Raw genomic sequence first — 13,446 nt, forward strand, 5'->3', positions numbered from 1 at the left:
TTCTTACCATTTCTTTATTTTGTGCTCCATTTTAATTTAATCTTCTTCTTCACGCGGGGCGAAGCGACACGAGGCGGCGAGGCGGCCCGAGGCCCGGAGGCGACCGAGACGTCCTCCTCGCACTCCTCGCCGCCGCCGTAGTCCTCCGCACACCCGCTCCTCAGTCCGTAGGAGTCCCGTATCCGTGTCCGCTGGACCGCCCCCGATGGGGTTCGCGGGGCGAAGCGACACGAGGCGGCGAGGCGGCCCGAGGCCCGGAGGCGACCGAGACGTCCTCCTCGCACTCCTCGCACTCCTCGCCGCCGCCGTAGTCCTCCGCACACCCGCTCCTCAGTCCGTAGGAGTCCCGTATCCGTGTCCGCTGGACTGCCCCCGATGGGGTTCGCGGGGCGAAGCGACACGAGGCGGCGAGGTGGCCCAAGGCCCGGAGGCGACCGAGACGTCCTCCTCGCACTCCTCGCCGCCGCCGTAGTCCTCCGCACACCCGCTCCTCAGTCCGTAGGAGTCCCGTATCCGTGTCCGCTGGACGGCCCCCGATGGGGTTCGCGGGGCGAAGCGACACGAGGCGGCGAGGCGGCCCGAGGCCCGGAGGCGACCGAGACGTCCTCCTCGCACTCCTCGCACTCCTCGCCGCCGCCGTAGTCCTCCGCACACCCGCTCCTCAGTCCGTAGGAGTCCCGTATCCGTGTCCGCTGGACTGCCCCCGATGGGGTTCGCGGGGCGAAGCGACACGAGGCGGCGAGGCGGCCCGAGGCCCGGAGGCGACCGAGACGTCCTCCTCGCACTCCTCGCCCTCCTCGCCGCCGCCGTAGTCCTCCGCACACCCGCTCCTCAGTCCGTAGGAGTCCCGTATCCGTGTCCGCTGGACTGCCCCCGATGGGGTTCGCGGGGCGAAGCGACACGAGGCGGCCCGAGGCCCGGAGGCGACCGAGACGTCCTCCTCGCACTCCTCGCCCTCCTCGCCGCCGCCGTAGTCCTCCGCACACCCGCTCCTCAGTCCGTAGGAGTCCCGTATCCGTGTCCGCTGGACGGCCCCCGATGGGGTTCGCGGGGCGAAGCGACACGAGGCGGCGAGGCGGCCCGAGGCCCGGAGGCGACCGAGACGTCCTCCTCGCACTCCTCGCCCTCCTCGCCGCCGCCGTAGTCCTCCGCACACCCGCTCCTCAGTCCGTAGGAGTCCCGTATCCGTGTCCTCTGGACTGCCCCCGATGGGGTTCGCGGGGCGAAGCGACACGAGGCGGCGAGGCGGCCCGAGGCCCTGAGGCGACCGAGACGTCCTCCTCGCACTCCTCGCCGCCGCCGTAGTCCTCCGCACACCCGCTCCTCAGTCCGTAGGAGTCCCGTATCCGTGTCCGCTGGACTGCCCCCGATGGGGTTCGCGGGGCGAAGCGACACGAGGCGGCGAAGCGGCACGAGGCCCGGAGGCGACCGAGACGTCCTCCTCGCACTCCTCGCCCTCCTCGCCGCCGCCGTAGTCCTCCGCACACCCGCTCCTCAGTCCGTAGGAGTCCCGTATCCGTGTCCGCTGGACGGCCCCCGATGGGGTTCGCGGGGCGAAGCGACACGAGGCGGCGAGGCGGCCCGAGGCCCGGAGGCGACCGAGACGTCCTCCTCGCACTCCTCGCCCTCCTCGCCGCCGCCGTAGTCCTCCGCACACCCGCTCCTCAGTCCGTAGGAGTCCCGTATCCGTGTCCGCTGGACGGCCCCCGATGGGGTTCGCGGGGCGAAGCGACACGAGGCGGCGAGGCGGCACGAGGCCCGGAGGCGACCGAGACGTCCTCCTCGCACTCCTCGCCCTCCTCGCCGCCGCCGTAGTCCTTCCCAGCCCCGCTCCTCAGTCCGTAGGAGTCCCGTCTCCGTGGAGGACGGTTGTTGATGTTTACGAGGATGATTGTCGATGATGGGGAGCCGATGAATGTGTGGCTGTGAATCCTGTAAATTTCATCCTTATTTTATTGATAAATTACCTACCTGTATACTTACCATTCTTCTTTTCTTACCATTTCTTTATTTTGTGCTCCATTTTAATTTAATCTCCTTCTTCACACGGTGAGCTGTTAAAGAAAAATCTGAAGCAATAATGTCTGAGAACTTTGCTCTGCAGCGTTTAATTTTTCTCCCCCGATGCCTCACACACACACACACACACACACACACACACACACACACACACACACACACACACACACACACACAGTCAGAACACCACCATCTAGTGGCGGAAATACAGATTACAACATGTTATGTACCAAGAAAAGGCGTCTCTCTCTCTCTCTCTCTCTCTCTCTCTCTCTCTCTCTCTCTCTCTCTCTCTCTCTCTCTCTCTCTCTCTCTCTCTCTCTCTCTTCCCCCCTCCCCTTCAGACCTTGCACCGTCGCCTGTTTTTTCTTCTCTTTATTGAAAGAAAGACAGTTTTAAACACATTACAGTCATTCCAATTTGCTTTTATAGAGAAAATAGAAAACACTGCTTGGCGAGCAAATTCTTTGGTCAGCGATGTTGAGAACAGGGCGATCGTGACTGGGATGCTGGCTCTCAGTATCAACTGCTTCTCCTCCTCTTCCGTCGCGCAGTCCAGATGCACGTCTGGCTCGCACTCCGTCGCGGTGACTAAACCAGCCTGAACAACAACAGAGCAAAAATCAAAGTAATCAAAACAAGTATAACAAAAGCAAACACAAAAGGACATTTAAAAAACAAACAAACAAACAAACAAAAACGAACAAAACAGGAAGGGAAACAACAACAAGCAAACAACTAGAAAATTGCCGCGGAAATGTTATTGTACCTGCCACCTGTCTTTAGCTAGTGATTCTCGATCGCGGCGCCAGCACGAGGCCACCCTCCAAATCTCAGCTCATTTGAACAAACATTTTAGCGTGCGATGCTAACGGCTAACAGCGATTTAAGTGCGTGGAAACCATGTGGTCGGCTAGTGATTCTCGATCGCGGCACCACCACGAGGCCACCCTCCAAATCTCAGCTCATTTGAACAAACTTGTTAGCGTGTGATGCTAACGGCTAACAGCGATTTAAGTGCGTGGAAACCATGTCATTAGCTAGTGATTCTCGATCGCGGCGCCACCACGAGGCCACCCTCCAAATCTCAGCTCATTTGAACAAACTTTAGCGTGCGATGCTAACGGCTAACAGCGATTTAAGTGCGTGGAAACCATGTCATTAGCTAGTGATTCTCGATCGCGGCGCTACCACGAGGCCACCCTCCAAATCTCAGGTCATTTGAACAAACTTGTTAGCATGCGATGCTAACAACTGCAATGTAAGTGAGTGTATGTGAGGGAAGAAGCACAAACGCAGGTCCCGAACAACTGCCCATAGTTGGAGAAGCGTGACACTTGGGTGAAAAATTCCTTCACCGTGGGCGTCGGGAGAAGTTGACGGACGTGCGGTGTGGTTTTCGTGTCCTCAAGAGGTTCCGTCTCCCCGTTACGACTTGAAACAAACGGCTGAACTTTGGGGGTTTGGGGATGAAATGACTCGTCAAAATGTATTGGCGCAGATGAGACAGAATCCTGCGCTCCCTATCAATGAAGTCCCCTGGAGGGAGAACCGTGTCTCTCTGAGACAAAAGTGTTCCCTCGTGAGAAGCACAGGGCCTGTAGCTACACTTTGACCTATAATATTTTGAGAAAAACGAAGAAATGTGACCGTGGCGACGAGACAAAAACTTTTTTTTTGTAAAACGGCAGTTTCTCTCCCTACAAACCATGTCCTTGTTAGTGCTACATACATTTCTCTTCTTTTCAATAATACAGTAATCACAGTGATCTACATATTTTCCAACTGCCACGAGACTAAACCAGCCCGAACAACAACAGAGCAAAACTCAAAGTAATCACAACAAGTATAACAAAGCAAACACAAAAGGACACTTAAAAAAAAAACTAACAAAAAAGGGAACGAGAACAACAAGCAAACAACAACTTACTTTTGATAATTAACAGAACAATCTCGTCAATGAGGAGTGGAAGTCTCACCTCTGTATTATCTGCTCAGCCGATCCGGGACCCGATCCCGGTCCGTGAGCCGGTGTGCCGCGTCCGTGGTCCAGCTGCTGTCTGACCTGTTTAGACCGAGGGAACGAGCTGTGCGCTTCTTAACTGCTAATTCGGAGGAGACAAGTTACTCGCGTTTGGTGGGTGGACGTGAGAGTAGGACGATGAGAGGCTTCGAGTCCGGTCCTGGTTGTCCAAACGAGCACAGGTTGCCTGCTCCGGTTGAGTCATGAAAATTTCCACTCGATTCCAGTACATTCTACCACCCCCCCTCGTTTCCTCTGACTCACTCTCCTCCTCTGTCTGTGCCTCTGTGTGTGTGTGTGTGTGTGTGTGTGTGTGTGTGTGTGTGTGTGTGTGTGTGTGTGTGTGTGTGTGTGTGTGTGTGTGTGTGTGTGTGTGTGTGTGTGTGTGTGTGTGTGCAGCTCTATGAGCTTTGCTCTAGTGAACTCTCACTAACAGTCGTGTGAGACAGATGTTCGAGTACATTCTACTCACAAAGAAGACTTTCTGATCCAGGAGTCCTGGAACAAAAAGTGAGAGCATATGAACCTCGCAAACTTAACACAAAAAAAAAAAACTCTAAGCAAGAAACTGTTTGGTAAAAGAAAAAAAAAACACAAAAAGTGGAACATTGTGCTCTCCAGGAACAAATGTCCTGCCTGCTACAGAGAATAAGTCGTGTGAAAATAAATAAATAAATGACAAATCTGTCCGACATTGCTCGGGGTAAAAGAAATCTGACTCCGGTAAGGAGGGAAGTGCTTGTATGTGGTATAAAGGGAGACGTGGAAGTGAACCCGCGGCCATTACAACCGCCACCATCAACAAAATCAAAGTTTCTTGGGTCTGGCGCCGATCGGCAGCCCTTCCGGTGTGATAGGTGTCCGTCGGTGAGGAGGATGCTACGGAGGCCACGGCCGCAGCGGTCCACTGGGGCGCGTAGGACTGCTGCTGGGTATCGTCGGAACCGTACGACGAGTGAGAACCCTCTGGTCTACAAATGCCTCGCGGCCATGGGAATGTGTCACTTGGTTGAAAGCTTTGATAACTTTACCAATTTCATCCGCATGTCTCCGCTTCGGAGTCAATTCTACGGGTCGGAGTTTGCCGTCAAGTACGAACTGTTGCACACCAGGATAGAGGCTCTGTGCACAAGCGCCTTCGCCGCACTCGAAGACTTTGAGCCGAGCGACGCTGCCTGCGACGAGGTGGCTGGCGTGGAGCCCCCCGTCGCCGTCAACGAAGAAGGGGGGAGTAAAGAAGGACAATGTCGAGAAGGACGAGAAGAAGAAAACAGAAAAGAAGAAGAAGAAGAAGAAGAAGAAGAAGAAGAAGAAGAAGAAGAAGAAGAAGAAGCGGGACAAGAAAAAGAAAAAAAAGAAGAAGATGAACGACAGCCCGAAGGCCCCTCGAGCAGAGTCCGCTGTTGTGTGCGGACGGAGCATCTCGACGCTCCCCCCGGGGGCCTCGTTCACTGTACGGACCCCCTCCCCTCCCCGGACGACATGGATCAGTGTGCTCAGGGCTGGGGAATGTGTTCGCACATGTATGGCACGTGCGACGCTTACCATAAGTGGGCTGAAATATACATACCACAGAACTGAGAGAGCAGCGTGGGCTTATATTTCTGACCTTTAGTTCCATGACGATCACAGAGAGAAAAGAAAAAGTTAATAAAAGTGAATAAACAAAGCAACGACTCTCTGATACGAAGTCTTTGTGTCATTTCCTTTAGTTATTTCTTTATTTATTTATTGTGTTTTTTACAGTACTATTCCTAAATAAAATCTTTTAAAACAATCCTCGACCCAGAGTGTGAGGGCAATAGAAACACAGTTGGAGTGGAGGGGGGGGTGTTTTAAAAATCGGTTTCTGGTGGAGGCCAGCAGAACAACACCGTGACCGGGTGGAGCCAGCAGAACAACACCGTGACCTTGACATTGAAAAGCAAATTAAAAACTTCAGTTGGGGCAGCTTGTATACTTTCTACCAGCAGATGGTGGTGTGGGACTCATTTTGCAGGTTCCCATTGGGGTGAGAGGAATACTGCCATCTGGTGGCGGAAATTGAGATTACAACATGTTTTGTACCAAAGTGAGTAGGTCACTCCAAAGCACGCACGCACACACACACACACACACACACACACACACACACACACACACACACACACACACACACACACACACACACACACACAGAACACCGCCATCTGGTGGTGGAATTCAGACTACAACACACACACACACTCAGAACACCGCCATCTGGTGGTGGAATTCAGATTACAACACACACACACATACTCAGAACACCGCCATCTGGTGGCGGAAATTCAGATCACAACACACACACACACACACACACACACACACACACACACACACACACACACACACACACACACACACACACACACACACACAGAACACCGCCATCTGGTGGTGGAATTCAGATAAAAACACACACACACACACTCAGAACACCGCCATCTGGTGGTGGAATTCAGATTACAACACACACACACTCAGAACACCGCCATCTGGTGGCGGAAATTCAGATCACAACACACACACACACACACACACACACACACACACACACACACACACACACACACACACACACACACACACACACACACATTTCGCCCCCTGGGTCACCTTGACCCAGAGGACAACACGAGGGTTAAACATGATGGACTTAGCAATTGCAAGCACTTTCAACCAACTATATTGAGTGGAGTAACTGCTATTTTCATTTCATCATGAGTGGCCGAAATGATGCTCCACACGGGATATAGAGTAATATTGGAATAAAGTTTTTATTTCATTAGAACAAACTAGTACTTTCACTATTAAAGTTTAAACATGATGGACTTAGCAGTTGCAAGCACTTTCAACCAACTATATTGAGTGGAGCAACTGCTATTTTCATTTCATCAGGAGTCGACGAAATGATGCTCCACACGAGATATAGAGTGATTTTAGAATAAAGTTTTTATTTCATTAGAACAAAGTCGTACTTTCTCAATTCAAGTTTAAACATGAAGTGTTTATTAGGTTAAAGCAGTTTCAACCTCTTTTATTTTGCTGGATTTGACTGTTAAGGTCTTTTCATCAGTTGTGGCCGAAAAGATGCTTCAGAGGAGATACTGAGTGTGTTTTTATAATAAAGTTTTAATTTCATTATGATTAACTCGTACTTTCACTTTTCAAGTATCTTACCCAGATAAATGTACACTAACACAACTATTGTTCACTCAAGGTGCTAGAAACACCGTATTGCAGTTGCGAGGTTACAATTTGTATAGACTACAGAAGTGAAAGCCACAGGTGTAACCATCACCTGTGCATTAACAACATTTTCGCACTTTTCGAAACACAGCTTTTGCGTGACTCCTACCATGAGTCGTCAGAAACACTGCGTGCTCGGAGCAAAGATACCTCGGGAGCCACATGACCCAGTTGCAGACTGTTGTCGCCGGTCTTCTATGCCTGTCTACACAGGAGAGAAGAAACCTCAACAGGTTTTGTTCTACCCCTGGAGGCCAAACCCAAGAAGAAATGAAAACAAAGCCTCGAAACCAGCCCCCCCATCCCCCCTCCCCCATCCCCTCTAATAAAACCCTCCCTTCTGGTGCCTCTCACGTCCCTCCCTCTACCTGGGCTGATCTCTCCAGCATCCTGTCCGAGGACCTGGTGCTCCTCTGCTTCGTCGCAGGCTGCTTACTAACACCTTCTCTCAAAACACTCTGTTGACCACTTAAAACGAATGATCCAATTCATTTTCCAGTATCATAAACGCCAGGTTCTGTCGATTACTGTTCACCTGCTTGGGCTTTGGCATGGATAAAGTTTAACTTCCTGGATAGTGATGGTCCATCATTTAAAAAAAAAAAAAAGAAAGAAAGAAAAAATGACACACATCCATCAGTGCTCTCAGCCGCACCACCACGTGGTCTCGCGGCTCTTTCACTCCTTTTCAGGAGAAGGAACATTGTCATTTTCCAGCACCTCACAGTTGCTATCAGCTCCCTAGCTCTCTCCACCGGAGAGAACCAGGATGTTCCAGCTCAGATGACTCTGACCATTCCGATATCCCAAGGGTACCTGGTCTTTGGACCAGCCAGTTAGAGTACTTTGCAGAGGACATAGAGCAGTTCGAACCGAACAACCCGGAGATTCGTATAGCGAACTACCTGGGGGAGGTGTAACGCTGCCTCTTCAACCTGCCTCATCCTTCGTCCCGAGAGAAGCTTGCGCTTCTCTGGAAGATGACATCCAGGAGTGTCCATGTTTACATAGAGTCCCTCCCATCTGCCATCAGAGACCATTACTACACACGTCGCACTTAGGGAAGCAGGATCATCTGTACAATGATCCTGCCTCTGCAAACTTTGGTGCATTTACAATCACTCAAAAGGGGGCGGAGACTCCCAGAGAGTATTTATAGGTGCCTAAGGGCTGCCTACTTCCAAGGCCACAATGCACCAGGATTGGACAAAGACCAGACTTAAAAGTCCCTCTTCGTTAACAACCTCCACAACAGTGTGTTGATCGATGTCGCCCTTTTGTGCAGGACCAAAAACCCCACCATGAAAACCTCCGCAAACATGCGCAGATGGTGTGGGAGCTTCCCCACCGTTCAGGTGAAAACTATGATAGTGATGCAGGTGTCCTGAGGTCTCAGGTGAGGAGAGGTAAGTCTAAACACCGAGGCTGAGGTCAGACTCAAAACAACTGGGATGCAGATGTCCCACAGTGGATTAAAACCTGCATCAAAGAGGTGAAGCAGCACCTGAACCCGCCTGGTAAGAAGGGACCTGGTTCCCCCTGACCGCATGACTTGGCCACTCCCCTCTGCACACAAAGTTCATTTTGGCAGGAGGAGGAGATCCAGGAGGTCAAAGAGGCCCATTTGACATTCTTGGGTAATCTTGGCTATGCCAACCACAGATACACTTCAGTGGTGGTAGGGGTTGTTTACACTCTCTCACTGCTTGGGTCAAAAATCACCCTCATGTGTTCAGACACCTTCGCACGGGTTGCTAGAACCATGCTTGCGCATGTCACTTAAGGAAAGCCACTTCAGGTGGAATAGTGTAGCATAAACATCCGAGGCTTCACTCAGGACTTGCACCACATCACTCAATGTGTTTTGGTCAACAGCTTTCCAGGACATGTCAGCGACGCATCCCATCCACGTCACTGATCTAGACACAGAGGAACTGCTTATTGGTCAGGACATCCTAAACCAACTCGCTGCCACCAAACGGCGCCTTTGGTCCCAAGTCGTCAGCCCGACTCCCATTGGCTCAGAACTAGGCCACCCAGCTTCTGACAGCAGAAGCTGGCGGCGCAAGAGGGGTAAAAGGAATCCACCCTCGTATAAGCCCAACAGCGACAGCATGTTGTCCATCAAGTCCATGGCTGAGCCGGCCCCGAAACTAGGCAAGGAGAGGAGAAAACCACGCCCCTTTTCTCATCATCCTGCTGGGTGAGAGGCCCGAGGCCTCACGGTCGCCACAAAGTAATAAATAGAACCTAGATGTAGAGCCTTACACCTATATCTGCAATCTATCATTTTATACAGGAGTATTTCTGGAAAAAATGAAAACAGCAAAAGTAATTCCACTATATAAAAATGGCGATAAACATATCTCCAATTATAGGCCAGTTTCTTTGCTTTCACAATTTTCAAAAGTATTTGAAAAATTATTTGTAATCAGACTGGACAAATTCCTTAATAGATACAATATTTTGAGCAGTAGTCAGTATGGATTCAGGACCAACTACTCAACATCAATGACACTTATGGAACTGACAGATGAAATATCCACTGCAATAGATAAGAACCAAGTTTCGCTTGGCATTTTTGTAGAGCTCAAAAAGGCATTTGAAACTATAGACCATACAATTCTACTTTTAAAAAAACTAAGCGAATATGGTATCAGAGGGGTGACAAGTTATTAACAGAAATCAGTTTGTTCAAATGAATAATGTATGATCGGAAACATGCAGCTGTGGGGTGCCCCAGGGCTCTGTTCTGGGACCAAAACTGTTTATTTTGTATATGAATGATATTGTTAATGTCTCAAAATATGATACCACCTTTTTTTTATACTGGAGAAAATCTTGAATGTGCGTTGGTGGTGGTCAGAAAAGAAATGAAAAAAATGTAGACAGTGGTGTGATGTAAATAAATGATGGAATTTTTACTTTACAAAAAGGATCAATACAAGTTTTTGGTAGAAGTCATTACAGAGATCCTTCAAACACACTGTTTGTTAAATTGCAGTTGTTAAAATTCAATATGATATTAGATTTCAAGATGTTGCAGATTATGTATTTAGCTCATAAGAACCTTTTACCAACCAACATCCAGAAAAAAAAGAGGAAGTTATTATAATTCAAAAGGATTTGAAATATTTAAAAATCCAAGAGTCAGAACTCAACTTTAAGGAGCAATGTGTTACAGTGAGATGAATCAGTTTATGGAGTAATCTGAACAAAGAAACTAAAGAATCAAAATCCCATTTATCTTCAAAAAAGTATTGAAACCAGTATGTTGAGTAAATGCATATGTTAATCTAAGTTTTGGCATGTTTGTTTTGTGGAAAAATGTGAATTGGTCATTCTGTTTCTTTCGCGGGTTGTTGTGAAATAAGAAATGATGAAATGTAAGAGGAACCTCTCATTTCTCATCTTCTCATCAAATCTGTCTCTCTCTCTCTCTCTCTCTCTCTCGATGCATGCTGGGAGTGCGGAAGGGCTGGGAGCGTGTGTGAGCGGGGAGCGTTTGTCACAGTTTTATGTGATTTTTTTCTTGTTCTGTTCTTTGTTAATGTTCACAATCACTGTAGTTTAATAATCACAGAGCACCTTTTGTTTTATTTCAATCTTTCTTGGGGTTCGGTGGGTTTGTGTGGTCCGTGTTTGCCGGGGACTGGCTGCCGCCATGTCGGACCTCAGGAAGCTCACCCGCAAACACGGGGTGCGCATCTCTGCACCTTTCCCCTGCAACGTGGAGCAGGTTGCTCTGGCTGTGGGGGAGAAGGTTTGTTACAGCAGCGTGAAGGCGGCGGCCCGGATGAACGGCGCCGTGGTGGTCTTTGTGGACCAGGTGGAGAAGGCCAACTCCGTGGTGGAGACGGGAATCACCGTGTCGGACAGGTTTGTCCAGGTACAGCCGCTGTCTCAGCCGGCTGTCCGGGTCATCCTGTCCAATGTCCCTCCTTATGCGCCAGACGAGCTCCTAACTAAGGAGCTTTCCAGATTTGGCAAAGTAGTGTCCGGCTACAAAGACATCGCCTCTGGAATTAAGTCTCCGCTGCTGAAACACACGACATGTTTCAGAAGACAAGTATTTATGATACTCAACAACCGGTGTGAGGAGCTCAGCCTCCGTTTATGTGTGAGAGTAAATGATAATGACTACATTGTCTTCGCGAGCTCAGCTGTAATGAAATGTTTCGGCTGCGGTGAGGAGGGGCACACGGTGAAATCCTGTCCGCTGTGGGCTGAGTCGACTCAACCCGGCTCTGCAGAGTCCCCCTGGCGGTGACTCCGCGGTCCGGGCTTCACCGAGGAGACGCGCTGCTGTGACCGACCAGGAGAGCATCAAGCACGGGGTGAGTGATGTAAATACACCGGGTGAATGTGTGAATGTTAGCGTGCGTGAGGAGAGTGTGTCGGGTGGGGCTGGGGAGGAGGGAGAAAGAGTGAATGGCACTGAATGCAGCGTGGATGAAACAATTGTAAATATCACTGGTGAGGTGGAGGGAGAAAAAAGAAAAGGAGAAAAAGTAGGAGACAACAAAAAAAGTGAGCTTGTTGAGGAGCAGCAGGTGGAGGAGGCGGGAAAGAGTGCAGCCTGGGCTGAACAGGTGGAGGAGGCAGAGATGGAGGAGGAAAAAAGTGCAAAAAACAAACCCACAAAAAGGAGGAAAAAAAACAAAAACACAGATGCAAAGAAAAGCTGTGGAGAGAACAGAGTGTCAGAAGACGGTGAAAGTGAATGTGTGTCAGACAGCAGCGATATTTCTTTTAACAGTTCACAAAAAACAACAAAAATACCATACAGTGCAGAAAAATTTAAAATCTTTTTACAACAGACAAAAATCATCACGGAGTGAAAATAGAGGACCATTTCCCAGACCTCAGTCTTTTTATTTTCTCGGCCAGACTCCATATGAGCAGCAGACAGGAGTCTGGCCTCACAGAGCAGGAGGGTTTTAGATTAAGAAAACTTGTGCTGAAAACAAAAAAGCAGCTTAGTGATGAAGCTGACAGCCAAGTTTATTTTAACTAATGCTATTGTTTTTATCCTGGTTTTAAACATCTCCTTTATTATGGATGTTTTTAAACTGGGTACTTTAAATGTAAACGGAGCCAGAGATCTGAGGAAAAGACAAACAATCTATGAGACAGCCACACTTAAAAAGATAGACGTCCTGTTCCTTACGGAAACCCATAGTGATTTTAGCAATGAGGCTGAGTGGAGGCAGGAGTGGAAAGGGGAGGCCTATTTGAGTCACCACACTCCTCTCAGTGGAGGAGTGGGCCTCCTCTTCTCCCGGGCTTTTAACCCCAACTCACTGGAGGTCCAGCACTGTATAGGGGGGAGGTTGCTTTTAGTTAAAGCTCAGTTCCACCATTTTAAATGTGTTTTTATTAATTGTTATGCCCCAACAGCCGGTGCAGAGAGGAAGCAGTTTTTCCTCAAGTTAACTGAGGTGGTAAGTGGGTGTGGGTCGGAGGACTATTTGTTTCTGGGTGGGGATTTTAGCTGTACGGAAGACGCGGCTTTAGACCGCAACCATGCAGAGCCTCATCCAGCCTCTCAGCACGCCTTGAAGCAGCTGGTCCACTCTCAGGGTATAGTGGACGTTTGGAGAAGGATGCATCCAGACTGCCGTCAGTACACCTGGTCCCACTTTAGAGAGAGCAGGATCTCCTCAGCCAGGTTATATCGTATTTATTGTTTTAAACATCACTTTAATGTTTTGGAGAAATATAACATTTTACCTATTGGTTTTACTGATCATTGTTTACTTTTAAATAGTGTCTTTATCCGGAATGTTGTACCAAAAAGCGCCTAGTGGCATTTTAACTCAGTTTTGACCTTGGACAGAAGTTTTAGAGAGGCTTTAGCATTTTTTGGGGAGGTTTTTAGACAGAGGAAAGGTGATTTTAGCAGTCTTAGGCAGTGGTGGGACCACGGTAAGACCCAAATCAAACTCCTGTGTCAGCAGCACACCCTAAATGTCACAAGTGACATCACCAGATCTTTGAAGAAACTAGAGACCGAGATAATGGAACTGGAACATTTAAGAGAGTCCACAGGAGATCGAGGCTATTTTGAAAGTCTCAAAAGTAAAAAAAATGGCTTTAGCCGACCTGCTGAACGTTAAAGTGCAGGGCGCACT

At 49.3% G+C, this 13,446-nt stretch overlaps 1 long non-coding RNA gene across 1 annotated transcript; it reads right to left on the minus strand.

The window, feature by feature from the left end:
• Nucleotides 1–2,377: 2,377 nt before the first annotated feature.
• On the minus strand, nt 2,378–4,306 carry LOC308139904. The gene is made up of 2 exons (XR_013936936.1): nt 3,999–4,306; nt 2,378–2,620 (listed from the first exon to the last, which is right to left on the minus strand). It is a non-coding gene; the product is annotated as an uncharacterized lncRNA (long non-coding RNA).
• Between the last annotated feature and the right edge of the window lie 9,140 nt (nt 4,307–13,446).

The sequence above is a fragment of the Blennius ocellaris genome, assembly GCF_963422515.1.
Source record: "Blennius ocellaris genome assembly, chromosome: 14".
Taxonomy (NCBI): domain Eukaryota; kingdom Metazoa; phylum Chordata; class Actinopteri; order Blenniiformes; family Blenniidae; genus Blennius; species Blennius ocellaris.